This window comes from Lygodium microphyllum, chromosome 12 (genome assembly GCF_053477565.2).
Source record: "Lygodium microphyllum isolate KBCC chromosome 12, Lygodium_microphyllum_v1.1.10, whole genome shotgun sequence".
Lineage (NCBI taxonomy): Eukaryota > Viridiplantae > Streptophyta > Polypodiopsida > Schizaeales > Lygodiaceae > Lygodium > Lygodium microphyllum.
In genome coordinates, this window is record NC_141146.1 from 121769802 (window position 1) to 121789749 (window position 19948).

Below are 19948 nucleotides of genomic sequence, written 5' to 3' on the forward strand. Positions count from 1 at the left end.
TTAAATAATCTTGGATATTGGGCACCTTGTTAGTCCCAAAACTGGTGCCCCTTTCGGTATTTCTTTAACTTCAATTACCAATGGATTGAATACAAGCCGAGATTCCACGATCTCCTTGGCTAACCCAAAAGCCCTTTATTGTTCCAACAATCAGCAAACAAATTGGGCAATTTGCCTCTTGATTTTCACCCAAGACTTGTTGTAATTGGACCCCAATTGACCAAATGCTGCCCTAACTTTATGATGAATGACTGGGCATTTGAAATCCTTGAGCAAGTGCTGATTTTAGTGTGCCATACCCTCTCGTTGGTATGGGTAGCAAGGTGGCTACTAAACCCTATTTTTTACCGTAAATTAGGATTTATAGTAGAAATCCTTATTCTATCTTTCAAATTTGGGTGAGATATGCTCCAAATGGTTGAGATAAGCTTAGATCTCTTGAGAATGGGTTGGAATAACTGAGAGAATGCTAGAGAGAAAAAATTTAGGATTCCACATGGGAAAACCTCGGAATTAGTGTGCAGCCTTTCTGACTCTACCCAAAATTAAATGTACCCATCCATAATTAAATTGGCTAGGCTATTTGCAACCTAGAGTGGTCCTCAACCCATGTTGACCCCTAGATTGGCATTAATTAATTAATTAATGCCAGTCCCTAATGTCACCATTGGCACTTATTGGCCAAACAAGTGTCCTAGGGTCAAAATTTACACCAATTGACCACCAAAACCCAGTTGGCATAACTTATTGCAACTTCTGTCTTTGACATCCACTGTATCCTTGGGGTCCTTGGCGTGTTACCATGAAATAATCGCCATGTGCATCTCATGTGCTAAACAACCTGGCACATTGGATTAATAACTTAATCAAATGTTATTGGCAAGATTAAAGCATCTCAAAATTTCACATCCTTGTGACAGACATCCCCTTGAAATTTGTGCAACCGTCCTCGATTGCAGTGCATTGTGCCAAAGGAAAAGCATACGGCACTAGAATTTCCATAAGGTATTATAGTTACAACAATGGCCACTATTATTTAACCATGTCATAATGCTCCAAACCTGTTGTAAATTTCCAGCCAGCATAAATATTAAGTAAAACTGAGAAAGAGTCTAGAACTCTTGCTAGAAACCCATTGGATGCATCCATAACTCATGTTTCTCAACTGTTCTCACTTCACAACCATAATAAAGCATATTCTTAATATAAACTAAATGTCAATGGTATTCACTAACATGCTATTGTCCATGGAACCAACTGTAAACCATTGAAAAACTAGCATAAATTGATAAAAAAGTGATCACTTGCTAATCTGAGAACTCATAAAAAACAGCTGCATATGTGACTCCAAACTGATCACAAACTGATTGGAAAATTTGATCAGTAACTGATGCAAAACTGATCTCAAAAGTGATCATAAACGTTCCTTGAGCTAATAAAAATTTGATCTCCAAAACTTAGACAAAAATTCATGTGAAATTGATCATAGACTGATCCCAAATTGATGCAAAAGTATAGTCTCAAATCATAGAAAAAAAGGTACTTAAAGCAGGATTGTGATGGCCATCTATGTTAAAAGATACCTATCAATTTGCCAAAGAATGTGTTGTCTGTATGCAACAAGGTCAACCAAAACTGAGGGATAGAATGGAAGATCATTTGGTGTTACCCTTAGAGCCATTTCATAAATGAGGCATTGACTCAAACCAATAGCACAAAAAACAAAAAATACTTGACCTTACCTTGCATAGTTACCAATTTAGCCACATGAAGACCACTATCTCATCTTCATGTCACTTCACCTTCTTGACCACCTCTACAGAGTGCTACCACTTCATGCCATCCATACTCGTTTGCATACATCTCATAGTGACTAGTACAGTGAGTAATGACCCTATGGCAGACATACTGTCAACACTGTACCTTAGATGTATGCTAAATGCATCCAAGTTCTACTAAATGCATGCTAAATGCATCCAAGATCTACTACATATGAGAGTTGTTCACCATTGGAGGAGTGGAAGTGCTACCTTTCCCTCGAGTATCAGGCAATGCTTTGGACTTGTGCTCTGCTCAACTTGACTAAGCCCGAACTGAAGTAGGCTCTATCATAAGGGTATCTAGGTAAAGTTGCAACAACTGAGGGTAGTTTGCCAAGTCATCCTTTTCCAGCCATTTTGCATCCATTGGTGAATAGTTCTGAAATTTCACCAAATATGTTCTTGAAACTCTACCTCTGACCTTTCTTTCCTTATGTGCCAAAATCTGGTCGTGTACCAAAATTCATCTAGCTTCTCAAGCTCAGGTTGAAATTCAGTAGATATATCCTTTGGCACATCATCATAAAAGGGTCTCAACAAACCAATTTGAAAGGCATTGTGTATCCGCCAATATGAAGGTAATTTCAGCTGATATGTCACATTGCTAATCTTTTCTAACACTTGAAACAACCCATAGTATCTCATACTGAAGTTTGGATACAATTTCTCTTTTCCTTTCATCTTTTTTAGCCTTGTCTTTTCAAAATGTAGCAATACATAATCACCCTCTGCAAATTGTAAAGCACGTCTATGGTGATCAACTGCTTTCTTTTGCTTTTCTTGTGATATTTGAAGTACATACTATATCTATGCATAGGTTGCATGGAAGTTTTCCGTATAACAGTGAGCCTCAAAGATCTTATCCTTAGTTTGTAAGATAGGAAATATCTTCTTGCCACCCTCAACCACCTCAAATGGAGCTTTGCTAGTGGAACTATGCACTGTGCTGTTGTAAGCAAGCTCAACCAATGGCAAATACTACTCCCAATGCGTCTTGTGGTTTGAAACATAGCACTTGAAAAGATCGAGCACTATGGAATTTGCTTCCTCAGATTAACCTTCTGTCTCCGAATGGCAGGATGCTAAGAATTTTAGCGTGGTACCCATATTCTCAAACAACCCCTTCTAAAATAAATTGGTCATCCGAGGGTCTCGATCATTGACGATCGACTCTGGCATACCATGATACTTAACGATGTGTTGCAAAAGCAATTGTGCTATATGATTAGCCTATTTTCTTCCTCTCTGGGAATGAAATGGGCTTCTTTGCTAAACCTGCAAATGATAGTCCATATCCTGTCATTCCTGGTAGGTATCCTAGGAAGCTCAAAAATAAAATCCCTTGTAGCTCTATGCCAAGGCGTATTTGGAATAGGCAAGGATTGCAACAAGTCCGACACCTTTTGTCTATCATACTTTACCTTCTGACATACAATGTATGCCTTGAAAAACCGCTCTATATCATGTCTTAAAGCTAGCCAATAAAAGAAATTCAGCACTGCCTTGACTCTGGGATCAATATCTCCGTGTCTTGCATATGGAGAAGCATGACTTTTAGTGATAATTATAGGTCTTAATTGTTTTGTGACACATAGTTGTCCATGCATTAGCAGAAACCATCTCTAAGCACAAAGTGCTCATGCCTTTGACCATTGTAAAGTTGATCATAAACATTAGCAAAGTTTGTATCAATAGCATATTGGCATGACTTTTAGTGATAATTATAGGTCTTAATTGTTTTGTGACACATAGTTGTCCATGCATTAGCAGAAACCATCTCTAAGCACAAAGTGCTCATGCCTTTGACCATTGTAAAGTTGATCATAAACATTAGCAAAGTTTGTATCAATAGCATATTGCTCTTTCATGGCGTCCAACTTAGTGTGATAAAGCCATGCTGACGGTTGAAATTTGTAGCTTACGTGATAATGCATTAGCCACAATATTCTTTTTACCATCAATGTATACAATTTGATTGTCTGTCTGCATTGTAAAATCAGCCCCTAACAAATAATGTTTCCATGTAGAGAGTGTATGGATTATAGGCTAGAGCTCTTTCTCATAGACTTGCAAATTGTTTAGTGCAACGTGGACAATTCGGCTCTCATAAGCGACAACTCGGCCATCCTGCATAAGAACAGTCTCGATGCTTTTACCACATGTATCACATTGAACTAGAATGACTTTCTTAGATCGGACAACAGAAGCACATGACCCAAAGTCATCTTTTTCTTCAACTTTTCAAATGCTGAAATTTCCATTGCTGTCCATCTAAATGACACATCCTTCTTCTGCAAAGCATGGAATGGAGATGCAATTTCAGCAAATCCGCGTACATATATCCTATAGTAAAAATATAAACTGAAGAAGTTGTGGATCTCATGTACATTTCTCAAAGGTGGCCATGATCGTATTGCCTCAACCTTTGCAGGGTCCATGCGAATACCATCAGCCGATACAATATGCCCTTGAAAGTGGATCTCATGCAAAAGAATTCACTTTTCTTGTCATTGATATCAACCTATGCTTATGTAGTTCATTGAACACGATGTCCAAGTGTTTTCTATGCTTTGTCTCATTCTTTGAATAGACAATCATGTCATCAAAGAATGTCCCTACAAATCTTGTATGTGGTGTGAGGATACGATTGATCGTCTGATTGAAATTGGCAGGACCATTTGTAAGTTCAAAAGGCATAACAAGAAATTCATACAACCCAAAAGATATCCTGGAAGTTGGGCACATTTTCCAGTCTAATGTATATCTGATGATATCCACTTTTCAAATATATACGGCTGAATATGGCTGCTCCTTGCAATCTATCCATAACATCATCGATTCGAGGGATTGAAAAGCGATTCTTTATCCCGATCTTGTTCAGAGAATGATAATCAATGCATATATGCCACGAACCATTCTTTTTTTTACACCAAAAGCATTGGAGAACAAAAGGGGGATGAGTTGGGTTGAATCAGCCCTTTTTCTAATAGCTCATTCACCTAACTCAATCTCCTCGTGTTAGGCCGCACTGACTCTATAGCGTGGCTTATTAGGTGGACCAGGGATAAGATCTATGCCATGATTTTCAGGCTTTTCAGGTGGTAGCTACCCAAGAAGTGACCGAGAGAAGCAATCAGTATACATTTTCAGAAATGACATGTGATCCTTCTCTTAGACATATTCCCAACATTCTCACTATCATCCTTATTCTTAGTAAAAACCAAGTACGTTGAAAGATAATTTTTCATTTCTTTAGAAATGGCAACTGTAGACACAACAGGGACAAATTTCCATTTCAATTTTACATGGAATGTGAGTGTCTTTTCCTTACACTGAATAGTGATCTCTTTTGCACAAGAATCAATCACTACATGCATGTGGTGACACCATGGCATACCAAGCAACACATCACAACTCTTAAGTGGAGCAATGAAGAACTCTTCACTGTCCACGTATCCTTGTATATGCAATTGAAACTTTTCACTGAGCGATGTGATAGGCTTTGTATGGCCTTTACATGCCATTTCAACTTCCCCCATGGGTCCCATCTTATCCTCTTCGATGCGTAGATAGATCCTCTTTGATGCGTTGACAGGCTACCATGTCTACAAAGATGAAGTTGGATCTTGTACCATTGTCAAAGAATATCAATGCATGCTGGTCTCTAATTTTGCCCCATGCTCTGCACAACTCAGTAGCATCATCATTGGATTGATCACTAACAACATCAAGCACCAATCTCACTGATGTTTTGGGCTTTTTTCCCTTAAGACTTTCCTTGATTTTCTATTTTTAGCTTGCTGCCTATTGGGGCAGTCAATGTGACCCTGTTGTTCACAAATTAAACATTTATTTGCAGCCATCAATTCCTTATGCCGTGCAAATGTTTTTGAGCAGTTTCTTTGCTGTTTTGGCCTCTTTTCAGGCTGATTTTCAGATTTGCCCCTTTTCTTAGCCTTAAATGGCTTTTTATTCGTCTTCTCCCCACTCTCTAGGAAGCCCTAATCTTTTCCCACATAGCAAAGCATTTGTTGTAGTAGTAGTCTCTATGAGCTGAGACATGCTAGAGATGGTGGATTTAATGCAAAAGTTCCTGATTCCTTTAGGCAACCCATAAACATTATTTTGTACTTGCTCATGAAGGGGTACGGGGCAATAACAAGAGATGAGTAGCAATGCATCCCAAAACTTCTCATTGTATTGCTCCAAATTCTTGCATTCCTTAGCGTCTAGTTTATTCCAAGCTCTTGTGATGTTCAGCTCAAAGGTACTTGTCAATTAATTCGATGCAAACATTTGCTTGAATTGTACCCATCCTGACGGTGTTCTACCCTGTATCAAAAGAGTGGACCACCACTACAATGCGTTCCCCTTTAAGTAAGTAGCTGCCTTTCAAATTTTTGAGGGCTTTGTGAAGTTCCCTTCTTGAATAGGCTGCATCAAATTGTTGAATGAAAGTCAAAGCTTTTAGCCTATCTCATGGTTGTCAGGTACAAAAGGTACAATAGGGTAGATAAAATATGGTACTAAATGGTACCTTATGATTTTATAAGGTACGGTACGATTTTAGTATGAAAAAAAATAACTTAATTTAAAAAAGAACTATAAATCATAAGACATATTTAAAGTGCAAATATGCATTACAAAATAAGATGAATGATCATACATGGTACAATTGTTATAGGAGTTAGAAGTGAGTCACGACTAACTCAACAATCACAAGTGAAATTTGCCAATCTGGATACAATCATTAATGATACTTCATACATTGTACTCATCATCATCATCATCATCATCATCATATGAGCGCTCAACAAGAGAGTCTGAAGATGACTCCTCGGCATCAGATGATGAGACACTCTCGTACTCATTCTCATTGATGAGGTTACCATTATTATCAAATGATGGCTCCCTAGGTGATGGGTGTGTAACTGTAAGCAAGGGGGGGGGGATACTATCATTAGGCATGGGATGAGAGCTACTAGAGCCCCGCCTCACATATGTTTGCAAACCACTCAAACCACCACCCCTTGTCGATCTCGGAGGGTGTCAAATGACCATGCCCCTGCTAGCAATTGTTGTAGCTCAAACTCCTTGAATTGGTTGAACTTGTCGCCCATGAGCACACTGTTTGGAAGTGCCACGAGTGTTTGTTGCTATGAGCTCTCTATAGAGCTCTGCAAAGATATGCTCCTCCTCCTCATCAATCTCTTGGTGTACACTTGGAAGAGTACCGCTTGTTAACTTGAATGTATCAACATTCACCTACACAATGCACATAAGATTATAAATACTAAATTGCTAAGTATAAAATTGAAAATAACAAATTTAAACTTGACTTAACCAAAATGATAAGCGTTTACTAGCTTTGGACTATCCTGTTGGGTTTCCACTCATGCCCTACGCTCGTAGAGGAGTGTCGGTAATCAATAGGACACTGGGGCACTTTTTACTCTTAGTACGAGAGGTTTCTTCCCCCAGACTTATTGTCTTCTTTCGTATGTGCTTATGTCACACACTTATGGGCACTTATCATGTTCGGATGTGAACACCCCCTACAAACCTAAGGCTTAACGGCTGTACTTTGTACTTTCAGCTCACACTTTTTCAGATGGGTATCGTACTTCACTCTCCACACTGTCTACTGCACTCTCAGCTGAGCTTCGATCCTCTCTCTCACTCACATTTGGTATTAGAGCTGAGGCTCTGCTCAGGTTTAGCTCTGCTCAACCTTCAGGAGTTTTCGCACAGTCCAGCTCTACTCCAGTCTGTGAATCTGCCCAAACCGCCAGCTAGAAAGCAGCCGCCACTACCCAGCAGGTCCGTCACCTCTGGCGCTAGGTCCACCACAGCAGTGCTACCGTCCTGCAGCTCGCCAGTCGGCCTGGGAGATAGTCCGCTAGGGTGCCTCCATCCTTGCCTCCCTACCTACGATACCCTTGTCCTGGCTACACAGCCTCTGGCCACGCCGCCTCTAGCCACACCGGCCTTTGACAATAGCATCGTCTGCAACTTGCGCCGCCCCCGCCCTCGCCCCCGCCCCCGGCCCTGTCCCTGCACCCTGCACTGCACCGTGAAGTACTAGTTGCGCCGCCCGTTAGTACTTTGGGCAGCTCTGCTAGCTGCGACGTCAGCTATGGCAACTGCAATGCCCTACAGCCTGATCCTCTGTGCCACCACACCTTGTTGTCTGCACCTACTGCAACCAACTCGACTGGTTTCTGAGGTAATTTATTTTAAAATTACTTTTTTATTTCAGATTCATCTCTGGAAAAGGGGGCTTTTGCCCAGGCAAGCACAGAATTCTGAGTACGTGTCTGGGACACGATTGATGCAAAATTCTTGGCAAATAACTAAAAAATTTTGGGGCTTTTGAGGTTTTTGAAGACATTGGCACGTACTGCAGTCTCAGTTAGAGATAGACTGTTTTGGTGACAATTTTGGGGTTCTTTTGCTCATACAGTGTTGCTAAACATTGAATGCACCTTGGATTGCATGCATACTGTAGTCTTAGTCAGAGATAGATTGTTTTGGACAATTTTGGAGCAAGAAAATTTGGGTTTTTTTTGCTCATAGTGTTGCTGAACATTGAATGCACCTTGGAATGTGTGCATTACAAACAGTTTTGACAGAGTGTACCTCAGTGTACTAATTGCAACAAGCTATTTATTGTAATTTTTGGAAATTTTGGAGATTTCCAAGTTATTCCAGCTTGGACATTGCTCTTTTTCCTTCTTTTGGTATTGATTATCATGGCAAATCAGGGAGGAGATGTATTTACCTATGTATCCAAGAAGGACAGATTGGATGGTAACAATTATTCACTTTGGTCCTTTATGATGAAGAATATGCTTGTTGCGAAAAATCTTTGGGACTATGTCAGTGGAGAAAAAGTTAGGCCCGGAGTTGTGGCTCCTGCTACTCCTCCTCCAGGAGGATGTGGACAACGGGCACCTCAGCCTGTTCAGCCTGCTCCACTTCATTCACTTCCCCAAAGATTAGCAGCTCAAAAAGCATGGGATACACGGGATGCATAGGCTTTGTCGTTAATTGCATTGGCAGTTCAGCGGTCCATTATCCCTCACATTCGTTCTGTAGTTTCTTCACGAGAAGCTTGGCTAACTTTTGAGCAGATGTTTGCTGGTAAGAATGAGACTAGCATCTCTTTTCTAAAGAAAGAGCTTGAGACATTGAAAATGGATGAGGGTGATTCTATGCAGGATCACTCGAGTAAAATTCAAGACTTGCGTGAGCAACTTATGAATGTCGATGAGTACTATTCAGATGCACAACTGATATCTACTACATTGAACTCATTACCTCCTTCGTAGTTGGCTTTTCATACGGCCCTAAATCTCACCATGAGGATTGTTCCACGGCCTATTTCTTTTCTTGAGTTAGTCAGTTTGCTTCTAGAGGAGGAGCAAACAAAAAGAAATAGTAGTGTGGATATCACAGCCTTTCATACGGCCCTAAATCTCACCATGAGGATTGTTCCACGGCCTATTTCTTTTCTTGAGTTAGTCAGTTTGCTTCTAGAGGAGGAGCAAACAAAAAGAAATAGTAGTGTGGATATCACAGCCTTTGAGCAAACTTTTATGGCTAGACAGAAGGGCAAAGGCAGCCAAGTAAAGAATGCTCCGCAGAGCTTTGGGACTTCAGGCACCTCACAGGGAAATAAAAAACAAGGAGGCACGCAAGCCAAGAAGGACAAATGCTATTATTGCAAGAAGCCAAGCCACTACATCACTGAATGTAGAAAGCGCATTGCCAAGGAGAAGAAAAAGGAGTCAGGGATGTCTGTTTCTGATTCTCCATTGACTCCTACCGAGTTAGCGTCCTTTGTTGCAGACATGGACTATTGTTTTTACACATGCAGTAATGACTCTTCTTGGGCTGATCGAGCATTTAGCTCTAGTGAGGATGCATGCACTTGGTTTTTTGACAGTGGTGCTTCTAGGCACATCACATCTCGCAGAGATTTATTTGCTTCTGTTGGTGCAGCTCCAATTGGCAAGTCTGTACTAGGTACTCAGAAAAAAGTTGGATAACAAGGTTGTCAAATGCATTTTTGTGGGATATAGTAGCGAGAGCAAAGGCTATAGTCTCTATGATCCTGTCTCTAAAAAGGTGTTTGTCAATAGGGATGCACTATTTGATGAAAAATCAAAACTGTCCCTTGCTGGTTTTGACACGTATCAGGCTGCCCATGATGTATTTGAAGGGTTGCTACCCATTTCATTTGGTGATTCAGCTGGAGTTTCAGCAAGTGACTTAATGTTCAGCCAGCTGGTCCATTGGAAAATACAGAAAATCAGCCATTGGCTGATCTGAATATTCAGCAAAGTGTTGAAACTGAAATTCAGCAAGAGTTTGTGCACAATCAGGAGGCAAGATAAATGCCTAGATGGTATTTACAGACTATGAAAGATAGTCATTTGGATGCACCCATGATTGATCGTATTAGAAGGCAAGCTCGTATGCATGATACTGCACATACCATAGAGTTTGTTATGGCAACAAGTATAGTTGATGATGAGGAGTCTGAATGTTTTGAGAATGCACAACAAAGTGTGCATTGGATAGCAGCAATGCAAGCTGAATTTGATTCTATCATTAAGAATCAAGCTGAAGAAAGCCATTGGAACAAAGTGGGTCTACAAGCTGAAACGGAATGCAGATGGATCCATTGACAAATATAAGGCAAGGCTTGTAGCTAAGGGGTATGCACAGAAGAAATGCATTGACTACGAGGAGACATTTGCTCCTACCTCCCGAATGACTACCATTAGGTCTATGGTTGCTTTGGCTGCCCATTATGGATGGACTATGCATCAGTTAGATATTAAAATTGCATTTTTACATGGGGAACTTCATGAGGAAGTATATGTACAATAGTCCATTGGTTTTGTAGTTGAGGGATCCAAACACTTGGTTTGCAAGCTGAAAAAGGCTTTATATGGCTTGAAACAAGCTCCTAGAGATTGGTATGGAAAGATTGATGCCTTTTTACTCAACCAAGGATTTATAAATAGCTCATCTGAGTCTACTCTTTACATATGTAAAGAGGGGTAATCCATGCTGATCATTTGTCTAACTATATGTTGATGATCTTTTGCTTACAGGGACACATGCTGATCAGATTTCAGCATTCAAACAAAAGTTGCAACAAACTTTTGAAATGTCAGACTTGGGGTCTTTGCATTATTACTTGGGCATTCAATTCATACATGATGCTAGAGGTATTGGTTTATCACAGTCAAGATACATCGGTAAACTTCTTGAGAAGTTTGGCTTATAGGATTGCAAGCCAATGTGTATACCAATGGAACCTAGACTAAAGCTATCATTACATGATGACAATGATTTGTTTGATATACACACATATGCTCTAGCAGTTGAATGTCTTATTTACCTATGCAACACTAGGTCGGACATACAGTTTGTAGTTTCAACCTTGAGCAGATATATGCATTAGCCACGTATGTCACATTGGCAAGTTGTCAAGCGTGTCTTTCGTTACTTGCAAGGTACTAGATCTCTTGGATTGCTTTATGCCAAGGGGGGACCACTGCAGTTACATGCTTACAGTGATTCTGGTTGGGTTGGTGATTATGATTCACATCACTCCACTAGTAGCAATTGTTTCTTGCTTGGCTCATCTTGCATATCTTGGCTTAACAAGAAACAATCCACTGTTGCCACATCGTCATGTGAAGCTGAATACAAGGCAGCTTTCACTACCATAGTTAAATGTGTATGGATTAGATGCTGCTAGCTGATTTGGATGTATCTGTTACGGAGCCTACTCCTTTGTTCACTGACAGTTGCCATTGTAGTAGCACGGAATCCAGTGTTTCATGTACGCACGAAACACATTGAGATACATTATCACTTTGTCAGAGAGAGACTACATGTAGGTGATATCAGCCTTGTCTATTGTCCTACCACCAATAATGTGGCAGACATCTTCACCAAAGCTATTCCTCCTGACAAATTTGAAGCATTTCACAATGCTTTAAATTTGATCTCCTTTGGTGACGGATGATCCTTGTATTTTTTATAACTCTTCACTCTAGGGGGTTTTGTTGGGTTTCCACTCACGTCTACGCTCACAGAGGAGTGTTGATGATTAGTAGAACATTGGGGCACTTTTTATTACTCGGTACGAGAGGTTTTTCCCTTAGACTTATTGTCTTCTTTCGTATGTGCCTATATCACACACTTATGGGCACTTATCGTATTCGGGTGTGAACATCCCCTACAACCCTAAGGTTTAAGGGTTGTACTTTGTACTTTCAGCTCACACTCTTTTAGACTATTGCATTGGGTGTCATGCTTCACTCTCCATACTGTCTACTACACTCTCAGAGATGAGTTTCGATCCTCTCTCTTACTCACATATCCATGGTCATTATGGCCTTCATCATGCGTAAGTTAGTGCGGCAATAGACTAGCTGCTGTTGAGAAATCAAATGATGTATGCCTAGAAGAGACTTTGTATAAGAGAGATGACAAAAGTTGTATGCTCCAGAAGAGATGTTCAAAATCCCATAAGCACAGAGAGGAAGAGTGATACTATCCAAAAAAGCTATATAAGCATGTACTTGACACTCATTTCAATGCAATGGTACTTTCATTTTGTGTCACTCAAGATTGTGTTTATGAGTCCAAGCTAATCCATCTTGGAACCTAATTCACTTGAGTTACAATCTTTCACCTCTATCATGTTCCATATCTATAATTTGCGTCCTCCATAGCTAGCATAGCTCTAGATCCGTGTTTCTCAATATGGTATCAGAGCTGTGGTGAGCTATGTCTAGCCACACCCATTCTCCCTCTTCTACTTCTACTACCTCTTGTTCTAGCTCTCATGGTAATGATAGCAATTTAGTTTAGGAGTAAAATCAGTTTGATAGTGTAGGAGAGAGAGAGAGAGAGAGTTCTATTATTGCGAGTAGGTTCCTTAGTACCAAGTAGTTGCTACAAATGATGTCTCCTTTTTTGCTGAGCACCTTAGTGATGAATTAAGAAGGCAGTTTCTGGAGTGCAGAGCTCAAATCTGGCCGACTTCCCAGGTGTAACATTCATGGCTTGCTTGGTGACATTCCCATAGGACAAGAAGGATCATCCATCATTGATAGAAGAAGAGGAAAGCGGGAGAACACAAAGACAAAGAAAGAAAAGGCACATCAGTTTTTTCTCTCCCGTCTGATCCATCTCTACTACTACAGGTCACTCCCACAGGCCAACATATACAAGGTGTAGAAAAGACTACAGTTCTTCTTCCTTCTTCTCAAAAACACCCACACGCAGACACACGAAGTAGATTAGTAAAGGCTCTGGACATCTTCACGGTCGTCAGATCTGTTGAAGGCTGTGGATATCTTCACGGCCTGGTACCGATCAAGTAATAGGAGATGGGGTGCTGCTGATAAGGCTGCTGTACCTTAAGGAGATTGCGCTGAGAGACCAGCATCTTTGTGCTTGAACAATTGATTGAAAACAGGGGCGGAGTAGTCAAAAGCGAGGCACAGGCACACGCAACTTTGTTCTCATCGACGACTGGTCTTCTTGTTCTCGAAGTACTCTCCGTTCGTTCTTAGAAGACGAAGAAAGCGATGCAGTCTGACGGGATCAATCTTGGAAGATGAGACTGCGGGTTGTGTCTCAATCGCAGAAGAAAGCGTGAAAAAAAAACAATAAGAGTTTGGTCTATTCAGTTTAAACCTTAACATTAAGATAAAAAATCAACCCATCCTAACTATCCCCTTTCTCACTATATCTCTCTAACCAGCGTAGCACAAGCCCAGTTCATGCATGTAGCCTTTGAATTCATTTGTGTAATCATATCAGTTCATACTCATAAGCACTCAAATACTCATAAAAGTGTTGTTGCTATCAAGACACTTTGTAATTTCCATATAAAAAATTATTTGCTTGCACAAAAGTCACAAGTATCAAATCCCTTGTAAATCTCAATCTTCTTGTAAAAGGATAGACACTGCCCGAGAGTTCTCGTGGTAAGACCTCCTACTAAAGATGACCGAAGTGGAACATATAGGAAAATTTAACGGTGAAGGCTTCCATGCGTGGAAGGAGAAGACCATGTACCATCTTATGTGGAAAGACTTATGGGACTTGTTTGAAGATGATGCAGATAACAAGAAAGAAGATGATGAAGATGGGTTTGTTGAAGAAGACTAGTTCAAAACCAAAGAATGGAAAAAGATGAATAACAAGGCACTAGGTGTCATTGCCTGGGGACTAAGTGATGATGTGCTACATCATATATCTGGCATAAGAAATGCTAGAACCTTTTGGGAGGAACTTGGCAAAATGTTTGGTACCCAAGCAAAGAACTCAAAGGTAAAACTACTCATGCAGTTTATAAACTAGATATCAAAGACAGTGCTTCACTAGGCTGCCAAGCTAGTCTCCTGATCCATGATTGCATGCAGGGGGGGCAAAAGCCAGCAAGGGTAGAGACTCGTCATTTGAGGGGGGGTGTTGAGAAATCAAATGATGTATGCCTAGAAGAGGCTTTGTATAAGAGACATGACATAAGTTGTATGCTCCAGAAGAGATGTCCAAAATCCCATAAGCACAGAGAGGAAGAGTGGTACTATCCAAAAAAGCTATATAAGCATGTACTTGACACTCATTTCAATGCAATGGTACTTTCATTTTGTGTCACTCAAGATTGTGTTTATGAGTCCAAGCTAATCCATCTTGGAACCTAATTTACTTGAATTACAATCTTTCACCTCTACCATGTTCCATATCTATAATCTGCGTCCTCCATAGCTAGCATAGCTCTAGATCCGTGTTTCTCAACAGCTGCTCTATAAGACGATTGCGAATCTTCATGTGAATGAGAGAATAGGCACTCCACTTTCTCTCACATGCACCCAAAGAGCAATCCTGAGCAATGACTCTCATGGCCAAGGGTTAAAGAGTCTGCAATGATATCTAAAATTCTGCCACTAAAAGAGAGGCTTTATAAGTGACTTTCTTCTCCAATAAGTGGGAGAAGCAAAAGCCACATGTTCTCTTTGATCCGCATAGCATCCAACCTCCTCTAGGACTGTGTTGTGGTCATCTATGGGGGACCACACGAGCGAGATATGCAAGCTGGTCAGAACACAGCTCTCTATCATCCCCAACTGTTGAAGACTTGCAGGCCAGATGTAATAGTGCTACAAATCCATGGATAGGCTTACACATCCATGTCCATTTTTTCTTTGCTATGCCAATGATATGTGCACATTGCGACTTCGCAATCATTGTGCAAGCCCATGCCTCCACCAACGCTACTCTAAAGAAGTGAACGAGAAGACCCATGGTGGACCTCTCACAATCACTCATACGTAACACCCTATAAAAGGAAGTCATGGCAATCACGATCCCACGAACTCTGTACCACAATTGCTCATCAAGGTACAAGCGTTGCATGGCTTTGGCCTCCTATGTCTCATACTCATTCCACTCATGCCATAGAGTGGACACCATTGTCCCAGACCGCACCTCATAAAGGTGCTCCAATAGCAACCATATATAAGCAAAGTGAGTTGAAGAAGGCTTCTTCAACTCAAGCGTGCTATGCTCGTGATATATTGCAAGCACCTTCACCTTCATCGTGAAGAAGGTGACAATTGATATAGCCTTATGCACCACCCTCTTCGCCCATTTGAACTTCCCGATGTCCTCCATGAGCAAGTCCAAACAATGACCTTCAAGTCAAGCGTACTATGTTGACAATACACGGCAAGCACCTTTACCTTTACCGTGAAGAAGGTGACAATTGATGTAGCCTTATGTACCATTCTCTTCACCCATTTGAGCTTCTTCATATCCTCCATGAGCAAGTCCAAACAATGACTTGCACATGGAGTCGACACTATCAAAGTAAAGTTGGTCTCAAGGAAATGACCCATGCGCCGACAATTGGATGCATTGTTAGTAACAACTTGCACCACATTTGATGGGCCCATCTACAACCACATTATACATGGCAAAAATTCAAAATTATGATAAGGAAAGCTTCAGAGGGACATGAATTCAAAATTATAATAATGAAAGCAATAACTTTAAAAAGACAACGTATACCTCAATGATAGCATGCCGAATGTGGTGGTAGATGAATGTGCCGGTTGCTTTACTTCCGCTCTTGCCGGTATCTATGGCTTGTAAAAAATATGTGCCGAGTGGACATGAAATGAGTATATTGGTGATGCCCTATTTTCTACGATCTCTCCATCCATCAATGAGAATGGAGCAATTGCATTTTGTCTATGTGGCCTGAATAGGATCAAGGGCTCTATCAATCCTCTCCTTCTCTTCATCAATCTTCTTCATCCTCATGTGATTGTATATAATACCGCTCCATCCTTCACATGGGCCCACACTACCGATGGTTCTTACCATCTTTCTCCATTGCTTATGATTTAGGATATTGAATGCAAGATTGCACTCGATCAACATGTGTGCAATGTCAATGTTCACTTGTTGTTGCCTTTCTCTAAGAAAGGCAATTGATCCATCCTTATGACCAGGAGCTTGAAAGAGAGAGGATTGCCTCTCTAGTGCCACATGAGCCTTCAATCTTTGCCTTTTGCCAATGCCGGAGGCGGAAGCGGATGTGAAGTCGGCACCACCAATGGTGGAGGCCTCACCCGCATCGGTTGAAGATACGCCTACATTTCAGACCTCCTCACGAGTAGACATAGGCGTGGTGTCGTTGCTGATGCCACTTCCTTCTCCTCTAGTGGATCCCCCTCTCATCTTGGCGAGAACCTCGTCCTCAATGTGTTGAGGGATCCCCTTGCACGCAGCAACTTGTTGTCCCGTCTTGGAAAGATGTTGAAGAAGCCGTGTCACACCACTTGTGTAGTGCTTCCTGCAATACTTGCATGTCCAATGGTGGGAGTTGGACTTCTTTGTGTCCTTCTCCACATGGATGGTACACCCAAAATTGAATCGTACTCTCTTTCTTTGTCATTCTCACTCACCTACTCACTCCTCCAGCTGCTAACATCTCCAACAACTAGTATCAGAGCCCAAGGTCCTATATGTTTCCCGAGACCAAGGGCAGCTGACAGTGCAGGCAGCTCCTCATGAATAGGTCGTTGTGGCCTGTGCAGCACAGGTCGTGCTGAAAATGACCAGCTTGTGCTGAAAACGAGCAGCGGGGAGTGGGTGCCACCAACTGCCAACCTGCGTGATTAGTGTGGACCAGACGGGCACGGCAGTGGGCGTGACTAGACGGGCAGCAGCAGGAGTGCAACAGACAGGATGACCAGCGGGCAGCAAGCAGCAGGCATGCAACAGACGGGATGACCAGCAGGCAGTGGGCAGCAGGCAGCATGCGCACCAGACGGGATGGACAGTGGGCGTGCAACGGGGACCAGGCGCATGTGGGATGGTGATCTGTCTGACGGGTCGCTGGTAGGCGGGCAACGCGATGGGGGAACCCCCCCCCCCCCCCCCAAATAGTTCAGTTATTTTCAAAAGAAATCAAAATTTCTTTAATTTCATACTTCCCCCTTTTTTCCTTGATGGGGGCTCACGCATGGAAGCAAGGTCACAGATCTGTGCAAATCTGGCCCGGAAATTTGGGGCTTTTCCTAGATTTGATCTTGTTTGTGCCTGGCAGTGACATTCATGTCAGAAATCGCAGACATTGTGTGTGTTGACCTCAATCAAATTGGGGATTATATAAAATTTGTCGGAATTTCGCTCATTCAAGTAAATTTCCTGACATTGGACTTGAAAAAATTGGGGCTTTTCATGTTTTGCTGAAGTTTTGCTCAGCTGGGTCAGATTGACTGACATTTATGCACTGTTGGACCTGGAATTTTGGCATTTTGTGCAGAATTTGGTAAATTTCTGCGGTATTTGCCCGTATCATGGCTAGTTTATATAAAAACAACCAAGATTTATTACTGTTTGGGCAAAAACAGCAGTGTATTTGCTGGTTCAGCTTGCGCACCTGTAGTTCAATGCTTTTACCCTTGTGTTCGTGATAAAAATGACTGCAACCTCTTCCAGTTTTGACATTAAGAGTTTGATGGAAATCAAACGGTTTGATGGTTGGGGCTTTGACCTTTGGAAAGATCGTATGCAAGGCATATTGTTCTTAAAGGATTGTGAGGATGCTTTGCAGGAAGATAAACCCGCACAAATGTCTGATGCAGATTGGGCTAGAGCTTACAAAAAGGCTGTGGCTTACATAAAGATGGGTGTCACTAATGACATTTTGACAGACATTAAGGGTTTAGATATTGGTTATGCAATATGGGAAAAGCTAAAAACTACCTATGAGATCACCACACCTGCTAATCAGGTGCATTTAATGCTCAAGTTGGTGAATATGCGACTGGATGAGTCCAAGCCTGTAGTTGAGCACTTGAGTGTATTTACTGGCATTTTAAGTTAGCTCAAGGATGCAAATTTGGATTTTGATAATAAGTTGAGGGCGATCTTTTTGATCATGACACTGCCCGATTCTTGGGAGACCTTGGTGGTTTCTCTCAATAACCCCAATCTCTCATATGATGGTGTGAGGGGTTCAATCTTGAATGAAGAAATTAGACGTAAGTCTAGTGGAGAAGGCAGCAACTCAGCTTATAAATTTAGAGGCAGGGTTGAAAAGAAAAATGCAAATGCTGGACAGAGAAACAAAAGCAAGAGCAAAGAAAAGGAAAAGAGTGATATTACTCGCTATCAGAGTGGTCGAAAGGGCCACAAGAAGCTTGATTGTATGTACTACAAGAAGGAACAAGAGAGAGAGAAGAATGTAGGAGACAAAGAAGAAAGAGGATAAGACAGATGCATCTAAGGCAGTCAAAGGCAAGGAAAATGCCAATGTGGCCTCCAGTGTAGTCATAGAGGAGCTTTTGGATATAGAGGATGATGTATTATGTGCAGTTGATTATGATGCCCTTGTATGTCACATGCAGGATATGCAAATTACCAAGGCTGATGTGATTGATGCACTTTTGTCAGTTGATGATAGTGTCACTCAGACTTGGATTGTAGACTCTGGTGCTTCTTTCCATGTAACTCCTTACTTGGAGTGTTTTGCTATGTTCAATATAGGCAATTATGGAAAAGTATACCTTGGAAATAACCATGCTTGCAGCATTGATGGGATTAGCACTGTACAATTGTCTTTAGATAATGGACAAGAGCCCACAAAGTTATATCATTAGGAAATCAGGAATGTTAATCAAGATTTTGTTCATTCACTCAGCTTGGCCATTTGCTTTTGGATAGTGTAAACGAACTTGTATAAACATAGATCAGATATGTTCAATCACTTTGTTCAAGAAGTGGGTCCCTTGATCACTCATCATTTTGATGGGGTAGCAAAGTCTTGAGAGGACTTGCTCCACAAGAACTTGGTCGTAGTTTGAGCATCATTCTTTCTTTTTGTTGGAGCCTTTGCTCATTTAGTAAGGCAATTTATTGCAACTATTATTTGTATCTAGCTTGTAGTTGCCTGTGTTCATATTGTCTCCATAGGGCCCAAAATATTGTAAGAGAACTTTGAGTGATGATATGGGAATGTGCAAAGCCACCACCCCAAAACACACATGCACATGCATAGCACGGAGGCGTGTGCACATGCACATACACGCATGCGTGTGCACATCCAGAGGCACAGATGCACACACATGCACACATGCGCATGCATGCATTGGCACACATCCTGGCTCTCTCTCCCAGCCAGCCCCCATTTTTGAAATACTTTAGTGGGGACCCAAATGGGGTGAAAATCCATTGCGAATCAGAAAGCAGAATTACAAAACCTTGGTGACTTTATAGATACAAAAGTCAGGGAGTGGCCATGCTGACATGATGTTGGGAAGATCTACATGGACACATGCAGAACAACCCCCAATAATAAAAGAAACACCTGGGAGGGGACCCAAACAAAATTTTAAAAAAAGTGTAAAGAAAAACTGGAGAGAATTTTTCCTCCCACTGCTTTTCGTCCATTAAGCCTAACCAGCACATCCTATGCTTTTGGCCAGAAACTGCTTAAACAGTGTTCATGTGAGCCTCTAACCAAAATTCATTGCAAGTAGAATATAGAGCTTTGACTTTCCAATGCTAGGCTCTCA

At 41.4% G+C, this 19948-nt stretch overlaps 1 protein-coding gene across 23 annotated transcripts in view; it reads left to right on the top strand.

Moving 5' to 3' along the window:
- The window catches only part of LOC148028211 (putative CoA ligase CCL8), a 132018-nt gene that overhangs the window by 68558 nt on the left and 43512 nt on the right, over positions 1-19948 (top strand). The gene's annotated exons all lie outside the window — the stretch shown is intronic.